The 12,523-nt window shown below is 45.0% G+C and overlaps 1 long non-coding RNA gene and 1 pseudogene across 2 annotated transcripts; both read right to left on the reverse strand.

Annotated features, from left to right (window-relative positions):
• The window catches only part of LOC102517392, a 64,153-nt pseudogene that overhangs the window by 22,571 nt on the left and 29,059 nt on the right, over positions 1-12,523 (reverse strand).
• LOC116657859 lies at positions 1,079-10,426 on the reverse strand. 2 transcript variants are annotated; one of them, XR_004313010.1, is made up of 6 exons: positions 9,350-10,426; positions 8,667-8,870; positions 7,816-7,962; positions 7,472-7,603; positions 7,236-7,377; positions 1,079-3,845 (listed from the first exon to the last, which is right to left on the reverse strand). It is a non-coding gene; the product is annotated as an uncharacterized LOC116657859 (long non-coding RNA). The 2 variants fall into 2 exon arrangements; XR_004313009.1 differs by lacking the exon at positions 1,079-3,845 and having other exon boundaries at positions 3,860-7,377.

Raw genomic sequence — 12,523 nt, forward strand, 5'->3', positions numbered from 1 at the left:
AGCTTGCTGCTGCCTTTCTGCCCTGGGCACCCCTCATTCAGCACGGCTAGGCAGGAAAGCTGGATCTCCAGCAGAAGCTACCATTGTGCTGGCTTGAGAAGTCAAAGAGCAGAGACTGAGGTGGCCAGGGCAGCTGGAAAGTGAGGGAAGGCAGCCATTATGGAAAACAGTATGGAGATTCCTCAAAAAACTAAAAATAGACTTATGCTGTGATCCAGCAATCCCATTCCTGGGCATATATCCGGAGGGGACTCCGATTCAAAAAGATACATGCACCGCAATGTTCATAGCAGCACTATTTACAATAACCAAGACATGGAAGCAACCTAAATGTCCATTGACAGATGACTGGATAAAGAAACTGTGGTATATTTATATAATGGAATACTACTCAGTGATAAAAAAAAAAGAATAAAATAATGCCATTTGCAGCAACATGGATAGACCTGCAGATCGTCATTCTAAGTGAAGTAAGCCAGATAGAGAAAGAAAAATATCATATGATATCACTCATATGTGGAATATAAAACAAAAAGAAGAAGAAGAAGAAAAGAGGACACTAATAAACTCATCTACAAAACAGAAACTGTTTTACAGTTACCAGGGGAAAGGGAGTGGGAAGGGATAAATTTGGGAGTTTGAGATTTGCAAAGGTTAACCACTATATATAAAAATAGATGAAAAATAAATTTATTCCATATAGCACAGGGAACTATATTCAATATCTTGTAACAACCTTTAATGAAAAAGAATATGAAAATGAATATATGTATGTATATGCATAACTGGGACATTGTGCTGTACACCAGAAATTGACACATTGTAACTGACTATTTCAAGAAACAAAGAAAGGAAGGAAGGGAGGCAGGGAGGGAGGCAGGGAGGGAGGAAGGAAGGAAGGAAGGAAGGAAGGAAGGAAGGAAGGAAGGAAGGAAAGAAAGAAAGAAAGAAAGAAAGAAAGAAAGAAAGAAAGAAAGAAAGAAAGAAAGAAAGAAAGAAAGAAAGAAAGGAAGGAAGGAAGGAAGGAAGGAAGGAAGGAAGAAAGAAAGAAAGAAAGAAAGGGAAAGAAAGAGAAAGAAAGAAAGAAAGAAAGAAAGAAAGAAAGAAAGAAAGAAAGAAAGAAAGAAAATAAATGAGGAAAGAACTCCTGGGAGGGAAAGAGGAAGGAGGGAGCTAAAGAAGACACAGCCCCAAACTGTGATTAAATCCTATTGTAATCCTTGGCTGATCTTGGCACTGTGTGGGCACAGGGGAGGGGGTGAGGTTCCTGGAGGAAAGCAATAGTTTGAAGGCAGAAGGAACCACATGGTTTCACCTCAGGGGACTGCAGAGGAAACAGAATCTGAACTGTTTGCTAGAACAAAGCCAACCACTCTTCAGAGGAGACAAACAGAAGCCAGAGTTTCTGCAATGTTTCATCAAGAAGATACATGGTGGGGAGGGCAGTAGCTCAGAGGTAGAGAACATGCTCCCAGGTTCAATCCGCAGTCCCTCTATTAATAAAAAAATATTAGCAAGACAAGACATTAGACGACAAAAATTCACAGACATGAGAAGAAATGGGGAAATGTGACTTACATTCAAGAAAAATACGAATCAGTAGAAACAAACCCACAGAAGATCCAGATGTTAGAAGGACTTAAAAGCTGTTATTATGCATATGCTCAGGAACTAAAAGAAAGATAAGGTCATACCAAATGAACAGATAGGAAATCTCATCAAAGAAATGGAAACTAAGGGGAGGGCATAGCTTGGTGGTAGAGTGCCTGCCTAGTATGCACGAGGTCCTGGGGATTTAAATAAATAAATGAATAAACAAATAAATAAATAGGAACCTAATGACCTCCCTTGCCTAAAAAATAATTTTTTAAAAATGGAAATTATAAAAAAGAATCAAGACTTCCGGTACTAGCACAGTAGCTTGGTCAGATCTATCCTCTTGCAGATAACAGATTCAGGAAAGGAAGCAAGAGCACCAAAAATGGTAAAAATGTGTGTATAAAAGGCTACGTACTTTTTCTCTTTTCTTACTTTTTTCAAAAGATGTAATTGTTTAAATAGAAAATTATAATACTGTATCATCAGGTTCATAATGTAATGTATATGTCATAATGCATATGAAACAATAGCACAGAGGAGGAGGGGGGGTGAATGGAACTACACTATTGCAAGGTACTATATTTCTTGAAAATCTTCAATAGAGAAATTACAATGCAATATTACAAAACAATTCAATTAGCCCAGGAGAAGGTAGGAAAGAATTAACCAAAGAACAAATGAGACAAATGGAAAACAAATAACAAACCGGCAGAATCAAATTCAAATACATCAATAATTACATTAAACATAAATGGACCAAACACTCCAATTAAAAGGCAGAAACTATCAGATCGGATATAAAAGCAAGACCCAACTCTACACTAACGAAGCAAGAACATTTTAAGCGTAAAGACATAGAAGGTTTTGAGTAAAGAGATATAAACAAATATACAATGACAGACAGTAAACATAAGAATGATGGAGTGGTTACAGTAACATCACAGCAGACTGCAAGATACAGATCACCACCAGAGATAAAGAAAGTCACTTCTCGGTAAAAGAGTTGATACGTCACAAAGATACAAACACTAACTGTGCACCTTTAAATACCTGAAGTGGAAGAAAAGGTAGGCTGAAAAATACTGTTTCCTCCTTAAGAAGCTAGAAAAATACAAGCAAACTGAACTCAAGTAAGTAGAAGGAAGGAAATAATGAGCAATAGAAATCAGTGAAAAAGAAAACAAACAATAAATCAACGAAGCCAAAAACTGGTTCTTTGAAAATATTGCTAATATTGGTAAGTCACTATCAAGACTGATAAAGACAGAAAGAGAGAGAGAGAAAATATAAATTACCAACATAATAAATGAAAGGGATAACACCACAGATCTTACAGGCATCACAGATTCTATTATAGGGTAAGGGAATACTGAAAGCAACTTGACCCCAATAAGTTAACAACTGAGATGAAATTAATAAATCACCTAAAATACACAACTTACCCAATGACCCAGATGAAATAACAAATCTGAACGAGCCCCATATCTGTGTTGAATCTGTTATCAAAAACCACCTCACTAAGAAAACCCTAGAACCAAAGATTTTACTGGTGAATTCGAACAAATATTTAAGGGAAAAATAACACCAATCTTAAAATCTTTCAGAAAATAGAAGAGCAGGGAATACTTCCCAACTCATTTTTGTGGGGCCAGAATGACTCTGATTCTACAACCTGACAAAAACATAATGGAAAAGAAAATTGCCTACAATAGTCCTCTTGAATACAGATGTGAAAATCTCAACGAAATGATAGCCTATAATGGAGAAGGGGACACTCATTACAGCCAAATGCCAACTGGAATCAGCCCTGGACGCTAACACTGGAGGATGAAAGTTTGATGAAAAGCAAACTTGTGTGGCTGCAAAGTAACCCTCCTGGTTAGCTCCAGAGGGAAAGGAGTGCGGAGACCACCGATATCTGTTCAGTCACCAGAGCTGTCACCAACAGCAGGACAAACTGCAGCCTTGGGCCTCCTGATGTGAAATGTGAGAACGTGACATCACTTCCATGACATCCCTCCAGAAACGCAGAACATGAATCCAGCCATGAGGAAACATCAGACAAACCTAAATTGGGAGACAAACCTGAATTTCCACCAAAGAACTGGCCTGTCCTCTTCCAATATGTTAATGTTATGAAATTCAGAGAAAAAAGCAAGATCTGTTCCAGGTTAAAGGAGGCCAAGGAGATGTGACCATTCGTTGCCACATGAGATCCTGGACGGATGACGACATTTGACCACGAGCTGTGGATGAGATAGCGGCATTGCATCAGTTTCCTGATTGTGATCAATGTATCATGCTTGTTTAAGAGAAAATTCCCTTGTATTTAGGAAATAGGCACCGAAGCATTTAAGGGTGAAGGATAAAGGAGCACAGTGTATCTAATTTACTCTCAAATGGTTCAGAAAAATACATACACGTGTATCTGTACATCCGTGTGCACACACATGTGCACGTGTGCAAAGAACAAGAGGAGGTCATTAAACACACAGAGGTAAATATAAACCACTGGAGATGCTGGATAAAGAGTGCACAGGAGTTCATTGCCACAACTTTTCTACAACTTTGAAATGAAGACAGAATGAAAAATTACCCCCCCCCAAAATGTTGAAAGAACCCATCCATTACCCCCACAACTGAAAAAGGAAAGGAAAGAAGGAAGGACTTCCTATCTCTCAAGCCTGTCCTGCCCACTGCCCAGCACTGCCTCTTCTTCAGAGCAGAGTAAGCTCCCAGTTAGCAGCTCACCCACTATTCTATTTGGAATCTGCAAACAGCAGACAAGAGGGGAAAGAGAACAGTTGGGGTGAAGGGAGGGGATACCAGCCCCACAACACGAAGAATGGAAAGGCTTGTGTCTTCCGAACTCAGAGGACACAGATTTCTGATCTGATGCTAGGCAGAGCTGCACAGAGTGACAGCCACAATAAATGAGGATGTGAAGCTTCCGTATCCAGGGCAACGGGCAACTACAGAGTGCCCCGCATCTCCATCGACCCTCTCCATCTGCCACACCCACCTGACCTTATTACTACCCATATAGAACAAATCCAGAATCATTAGAAGTCGGCATACTGAGTGACAAGAAATGATATTCTCGTGGCCCTGGCAGCCACTTGTGTGGGATGATGGTCTTCACTGAGCTGCTGAGAGCCAACTATTCTTCATAGCACATAACCACAACCTTCTTTTTAAATAAATGCACAAATAAAAATGAGCTTAAAAATAGGAATGACAACAAAAAATGAGGAAGCCTTAATGTGAAAACGTGTTGGGAGAGAAAAATAGGCTTCTGACAATTAGTTATAATCTCAGAATGCTAATGGCCTTCCTGCAAGCAAGAGGAATTATAATTGGTCTCCGGTGGCCTGTTTATGCTGTCTAGATATAATTACAGGATACAGCGCTTCCAGGTTTTACCGATTCATTCATTGAAAAACTATCGTTTATTTAGTACTGACTCTGGGCCTGGCACTGTGCTGCGCCAACGGTGGAAAGACACCTGTGTTTAGGGAGCTCACCATTCTGAAGGAGAAATAGACACACAAATGAAGTTCGCTATTCAAGTGCTAAGTGACAGCAGACAGATACGAACCGGGCCTTCTGGCCGCATGAAGGAGGGAGTCACTAGTGTCACCTGGCATATTAGCCAGACTTCACGAAACAAAGCGCATTGATGTGAGAAACCAGGATGTGAGAAACCAACACATACTACACACAATCCAGCCTGCGTAACTCAATTTCAAAATGCCCAGGACATGTCCAGTTGGCCGGCTTTGATTTGGTTGCTGGCGGCAGAAATCAACTGATTGCAACTTTCAGGGAGAATGAGAAATCTAATGAACAGACACACATTTTGTCTCCAGAGGCTCGCCACTTCCTCGGAGCAAGAAGCAATTCCTTTTAAATTGCACTGTTTGGAGTGTGTGTGTTTACTTACATATAGACAAAGCAACAACCACACAACACGGGCTGCAAAGAAGCCCCAAACACGAGGGCATCGGAACAGGGTGGCTGGCTTCTTTTCTCCCCATCACACCTCCTCGCAAATACACGTTGGTGGCCACGGTGTCTGGGGCGTCACAGACGAGCTAAAAGAGAACCCCAACCTCCCGCGGGAGCTCTGCCAATCACACACGTGGCCCCTGTTTCTTGAAGTGTGAAATCCACACTCTACCCACACAGTCGTTTCTTAGCTAAAGAGAAAACAGCGCCCTCTGTGCTCCAGGGCTCTGGTGGCCCAAGGAGGGAGACCCCTCCCAGACTCCTTGGCCTCCAGGTCACCAGGGAAGAAGGACAGAAGAGCTCCTGAACGTGACCCAAGCATGCATGGGCCAGGAGAGGCACACCAATTGCTGCTTCCCTCGGGGTTCCCTGGGAGGAGACGTGGCCCTCCTCCAGAAACCCCCAAAACATGGATGTGCCTCCACCTGGGAAGGCACAGGACCATTTTTGCTCACTGCAGCCACACGTGGAAGCTTATACATTTCAAGTAATGATACCGGCAACCCGCTTTGCGTGAAAAATACAATTTACGTGAACTAATTTGTTCTGCAAGTGATAATGTAGACAGAGGTTTTGGAAGACTTGTATTTTCCAAATATTTTCACCACCAAAAAAAAAAAAAGACGAAGAACAATATTGCTGACAAGAATGGAGTGGTTGGAAGCAAAACAAAACAAAACAGAAATCATGCAAAAATGCCGTTAGCATTATCTTTCACAGCTACTCTCAGGCTTTCGGGATAAGCTGTTGGGTTGTCAGCTCCAGCCTTGGAAACTCACCAAACCAACTTTCCAACAAAAAAGAAGATCCAGTTGGCAAAGTTCACTGCTCATCTGCCAAATATTCCAACCAAATGATATTATCCAGGTTCATTTTGCAAAATAAATTTAATTTCTTATAGGGAAACCTGAAATTTATAAAAGAACCCTGGAGAATTTGAATTTTAATAATCAATTATTCTTCAGTCTGATTCATCTTATAAACATATGGAATATGCAAAAAATTAAATTAGTTTAAAAAGCCAAGCCTTTAACTCATAGTTGAGGATAACGTTCACATAAATGAAGAATAATTGCCCAGTGTTCTGGTGCTGCATTACACAGTTTTAGCTCCATGGTGCAAAATGTTTCCACACTTTGAAAAAGAAAAGAAGTTCTTTCTCGAACGTCATCTTTTTCCAACCAAGAAAACAACTGTCTGCTCTATCTTACTGTACTCATAAATGAGGCCTTAGATTTTTTAAATCCTTATTATTTTCCTCAAATAATAAACTGCTAGAACAGTCCTGGAGCTATTTACCTCTCTAACGCCGACACAAAGGGCCCGGCTGTGCAGCACCACTGGCGTGGGGGCGGGGAGAGGGGGCAGCAGGCACGGAACACAAGGTGGCCTTGGATGAACTTCCCTTGAACCATGAAGAACAAGCATGGGGACAAGTTGGGGGTCTTGGTTTAAGGGCGACACGCTGAGGCCTGCACTGGCTCATCCACAGCTACCCTGTGAACAAGGGTCCCAGAAGCAGGTAGAAAGGCCCTGATTATATGACCACTTCCAGTGGGTACAAAATCCTACCAACCCAAGGATACCCCAAAATTAAGTACTAAAAGTAGAAGAAACTCAGTCCTTACACTGTTCCTTTCACTGTACACCTTTAACTGATAAGAGCACAAACACTTGAACACAGCATTTCCCAAGCGGCCGTAAGCATGATGGCCGAGTTCTTCATAGTGACTCTTTCTTATCTGCTCACAGACCTAGTTTAGTCTTGTCCTAATTTATAAAACAGACATATGCATCTATTAGGTTTTTTTAATTGTCCAAGTACCTCTGAAAATCACCTCCCCTACCACACACAATTCCTTACTTTGGGAAACAGAGTCCGTGTTCCAAGGTGGCTCCAGGATTCACCTATAGATCTCCGCGGCCTGCCCAGCAGAAGTCCAGGCCCGCTGTCTCAACTCTGCGCACACGGCTCGGATTTTCCAGGCTGCACTTTCTTGAGACAAGCAGGTGTAAGGATAACCACTTGCGACACCAGCTCACATCTGAGCTGTGAGCCTTCTCTGACCGAGTCCACATCTCCGGCCACCTCATTTACGGGAACAGTGCTGGTCAACACCCAGCGCACGTGACACTTCAAGTCACGCACACGCCACAGTAAGGGGCAGGCCACCCAGGCATGGGGCTGCCCTTCCCAAACAGACTTACGTTCACGGCTTCTGCTTTCTGCTCGTCACCACTGTCGGGGGCGGATGGCGCCAGCAGGACTGGACACACTTTGTTTTCATTATCTTGCTGGGAAATGAGACCTTGTTCCAGGAGAATCCACAGCACCTCCTGACTTGATTTTCTAACCTGGAAGAGGCCAAAGGTGAAACACACAATGAGCCAAAGTGCTTTCAGGATCAAGACCAAACCCCCTAGGCCGAGTGCCAAGCCGACCCCTGTCTCCTGTCCCTGGTGGCGCCAGAATCACTCAGATCTTCTGGGACTTGGGTCAGTCACATGTCCTCCCCGAGATTATACCGCTGATGGACGTGTACTGTTCCCTTGCTCTTGAGCCGAACATCCCCTTCCCCATTTCGGGTCAGGCTCCCCATCTGTACTTTGATAGCGTAACAGAGCCCTGGACTTTCCTTTGCAACTCATATTCCAGATTCCCACACACACGCGCGTGCACCGTTTCCCTGTATGACTGAACATTTCTGGTGGTCTTCCCTGCTGCAGAGAGTGAGCCTGGAGGGTGGGTACCATGTCTGGTTTACCCTTCATCCTCCAGCACACCCACAGGGCCCGGCAGCCAGTGCAGGGCCTGGAATGCGAGTTCCCCTCCGTAGGCACAGGGATGGGAAAAGCAGGTCCATCCTCCCACCCCCTCGTAAAGCCCCAGCGGGAATTCTCAGCCGCGAAGGAAGAGCCCTCCAAGGCGGGACCCAGGAACGCAGGCTCCTCAGTCCATTTTGGGGAAGTGAGGGCCCAGGAAACCCCCATTGTCAGGGCTGAAAAGCAGAGGAGTGACAAGATTGTCTCGGCTTTGGTAAGGGTGACAGTTGAGAAACCTCCAGTGTTTCTGAAAAGCTCCAAGAGCAGGCACAGGGCTCCTGGGCAGGGACGCTTCCGGCTTTGACCCAGGCACGGACTCAAGGCAGGGGACAGAGAGGAGAGGGCAGGTTTGAGAGACGCTGCCTTGCAGGGAGCCGAGCGCATCACTGAAGGTGTTCAAGGAAAATCACAGGTATGTGTTCGATGGCCATGAAAAGTACCTGAGGATGAACAGAGAGAGACAGGCTGGCCTGAAATACAGATGCTGGGGGACGTGGCCCACTCACACTCACACGCGACAAAATCCCCATCTCTGCCAAAGTACGAGTCCTAACTGACTGGGGACCCGCCGGCATTCCCTGCAGCCCACACTGTGGATCTCTGGGAGGGTGGGCATCAAGCAGAGCAAAGTGGGGGCGGACAGGAGTGACAGAGGTGGGGCATTTGGAAGACGCAGGGAGGTAGGTGTAAGCAGAACGAAAGGGACGGGGCAGGAGCCAGGGTGTCAATGGCGGGATGGGGATAGGTGGCCCATGTAGGCATCTGGGCCTTAAAGGCCTTAAAGAAGTCTGAAGACTGTCCAGTAAGATGTGACTTCATCACATTTTTGTGTTTAAAGATGACAGGAAGGGAGAAGAGGGGGTGTCCCCAAAGGGTCATTTATTTGTTATGGAAACAAAGGAGGCATGGGTCCACGTACATGTGGGAGGTGAGAGAAGGAAGGCTCTGGATGGTCCCCAGGGTGTGGCTCTGTGGGGTTAAATCAAGTGGACGCTGGTTCCCTTCACTGAGGGAGGGGATGAAGATGGAAGGCCTCCATTTTCTCAGCGAAGTAAAAGTCAAGGTCACCAGCTAGGCGTGAGGCCGGGCGAGGTGAAGAAGCTCGATGAAAGTAGCAAAGGTCTCAAAGAGCTGCCAAGGATAATGTGAAAAGCAGCTGATGAGGGACAAGTAAACGACTGCCAGGCAGCACTGCGACTGGGATCCACACGTTGGCAATGGCACCAGTCAGTGCAAGACGGGGCAGCCCTCCCAAGCTCGGCCACCCGGGATGGAGGAAGTGGCTAGGCTGGGGACGGGTGGGCCGTCAGGATGATGGAAGGGCCATTAAAAGGAAAAAAATGGAGAGTGACAGTGGGGCCCACAGGATGAGACAGGGAGGACCTAAGGAAGCAAGAGAAGTGAAGTGGAGGGAGCACAGGAGTCAGGGAACCAGAGATCTCCAGGGGCAAGCTCCGGACAGTGGGAGCGAGGACAGGAGGGCAAACCGTGGTGAGAGAATGGAAGGCCAACTCTCGGACTTCAGTTCTGGAGACACCAGGAGAGGAGTGACCGTGACACGGCGAGGTGGCGGGGGTGTCAGGATTGGGGGGCGGCGGGGGTGCATAAGCTGCACAGGCTGACGGCAGGGAGGGCCTGCTCTCGGCCGGGGCCACGCAGGCTGACTGTCAGGAACCATGCGACAGCCTGGGAGCAGAACCACCGTTCCTGCCTCTCTGCTTCTGGAATCAAGCATATGACAATGATACATGGCAAAGGTCAAGGAAATGTCACAGCCCCCCACCCAGCAGAATCTCATTTCTCAGAACACATCCAGAGGAAAAAAGAAAAGCCAGTGGAAAGGTAAAAACCGCATCCTTTGTGAGACTCACTGCACCTACCGCACAAAAAACCAGAAAGAAACCTAAGCGTTCAGGAAAACCGAAAACACACCGACGACGAAGGCACACGGCACGCACGACGCAGAGACGAGCTTCGGGGACGGAAACCCGGCCCTGCGCACCTCCTCACCCCGGCGCGAAGCCCCGCTCTCAGGTCCGCGCGGGCGCTCAGAAGCCGCCCGACCGCGGGAGTGGGCAGCTCGGCGGCAGCGCGCACGTCAGCACGCACGAGGCCCTGGGTTCAATCCCCAGTCCTTCCTCTAAAAAAAAAAAATAAGTAAACCTAATTACCTCCCCCCAAAATTAAAATAATATATAAGTAAGTAAAATAAAAATTAAAAAAGAAAGAGACAGCTGAACAAATGAATGAGTGGGAGTGACTGAATCCTTTAAAAAAAATTTTTAACATGGCAAAGAGTAGACGTCAGCCTCAGGTCTCTGGATAAACAGTGCTGCCTCTGCCAAGTGGACAGTAGGATGCTGGAAAAAGAAACGAGTGTGCCTTCCCTTCACTGCTATGGACTCATCTCCAGGACACCCTGGACAACAGAAAAAGCAAGGGACCGAGCATCGGGTACAGCACGCCCCCTCGCAGCTCAGCTTCCAGGATACAAAGACACATGTGCTCGCTTGGAGTTATTCGTGCATGCGTTTTTTGTAAAGGTAAGAACAAACCCAAACCCAATAAAAAGGGTCAGCGGTGGGGGCAGGAGAGAGCAGTGGGGGAGACCTGAGCAGCAGTCAGATTTCTCTCAATGTACTCTCTCTTACAGTTTTGACTTTAGCATCATGTAAAAACATTTTAAACAATTATGAGTCTAAATTAAATCAAAATGCAAAAGCGAAAGCAATTCCTAAAAATGAAAAATAAATTAAAACAAATGTGCCCAACTGTGTATCAAGTTGGCAGCTTAACCACAGAAAGAAGAGTTAATGTAAGTGACTTTGAAACACAGTAATATTACCATGACTGTGCGTCTCTGGTGGGAGACAGCCTAAAACAAAAAGAACTGCCAAGAAATCTTGAACTAGACTCAGTAACCCTACCATGCTGTTAGTGTAACACTGGTATTTTTGTTTTAGATAAACACACACACACACCACACACATCAATACCGTTAAGAAGGAAGATTTGTACTGTGTTAAAAAAAAAAAAAAGATACAAATATAAAATCAAGTAACTAAAAGCCCTATAATCCTAAATTTGAGTTAGAAAAATCAATATAAACACATGAGGAATTTTTTTTTTTAAGAAAAGAAATTGCTCTGTGGATAGAAGCCATGACCAATCTCGTAGCAATAAGCACCCCTGCTACCCACATTCTGGTTTCTTATTATCATTTCTCTCATAAAGGAATGGAGGCTCCTTGGAGAAATGGCTGATTTCAGGTAGAGGTGAGCTATCAGTCTACCCAGTCACATGAAGAAGATTCAGGAGCCAACCTGAAGGGCTCCCACCGGTCAAAGCTGGAACAATTTGATATCACAAAGATTAACAACTACATGGAGGGGAGGGTACAGCTCAGCGGTAGAGTGTGTGCTCAGCATGTATGAGGTCGTGGGTTCAACCCCTGGTACCTCTGTTACAAGTAAATAAATACATAATTACCACCCCTCCCCACCCCAAAGAAGAATAACAACTACAGTGGATTGAAACATATCTAATATGCTAAAATTCAGGAGTTCACAATCACACTCAAACAAATTTTTGAAACCTAACGGTAACACTGTAGATTATTCGGATACCAACTAATTATTCCAGCAACTGATGAATAAAGGGGAAAAGTAAAGCATTTAAGCTCTCTTCCCCAGACAAAGTTTTTCGGGGTTACCAAATAGCTGAGGGGGAAGTTCTTTATGGAAGAATTCCAGCTACTAAATTAAGAAGGGATGATGGAATTAGGGTATCCCAGTTTTGCAACCTCCATCAAAGTCCTGCATGCAGGTGCTGATCACCAGTGGTTGCTCACAGGCTGAGGAGGGACTTCATAGTAAACAGGTAAGGCTGACAGTCCCTAAGTCAGTGACCACACTGCTTTTGTGCCTCCTGACTTGATGCAGCAGGGAAACCCAGCAGCACCGAAAAAGCGTTCTCGCTATACTATACAAAAATCTGAGTCTGACAGAGCCTCTGGACTTCAGCAGTTTGGAGGAAATACTGGGAACAGAGGGACATCTCAAACAATGCTGGACACGCCACTAGCCGAATCCCA

The sequence above is a fragment of the Camelus ferus genome, chromosome 19 (genome assembly GCF_009834535.1).
Source record: "Camelus ferus isolate YT-003-E chromosome 19, BCGSAC_Cfer_1.0, whole genome shotgun sequence".
NCBI lineage: Eukaryota > Metazoa > Chordata > Mammalia > Artiodactyla > Camelidae > Camelus > Camelus ferus.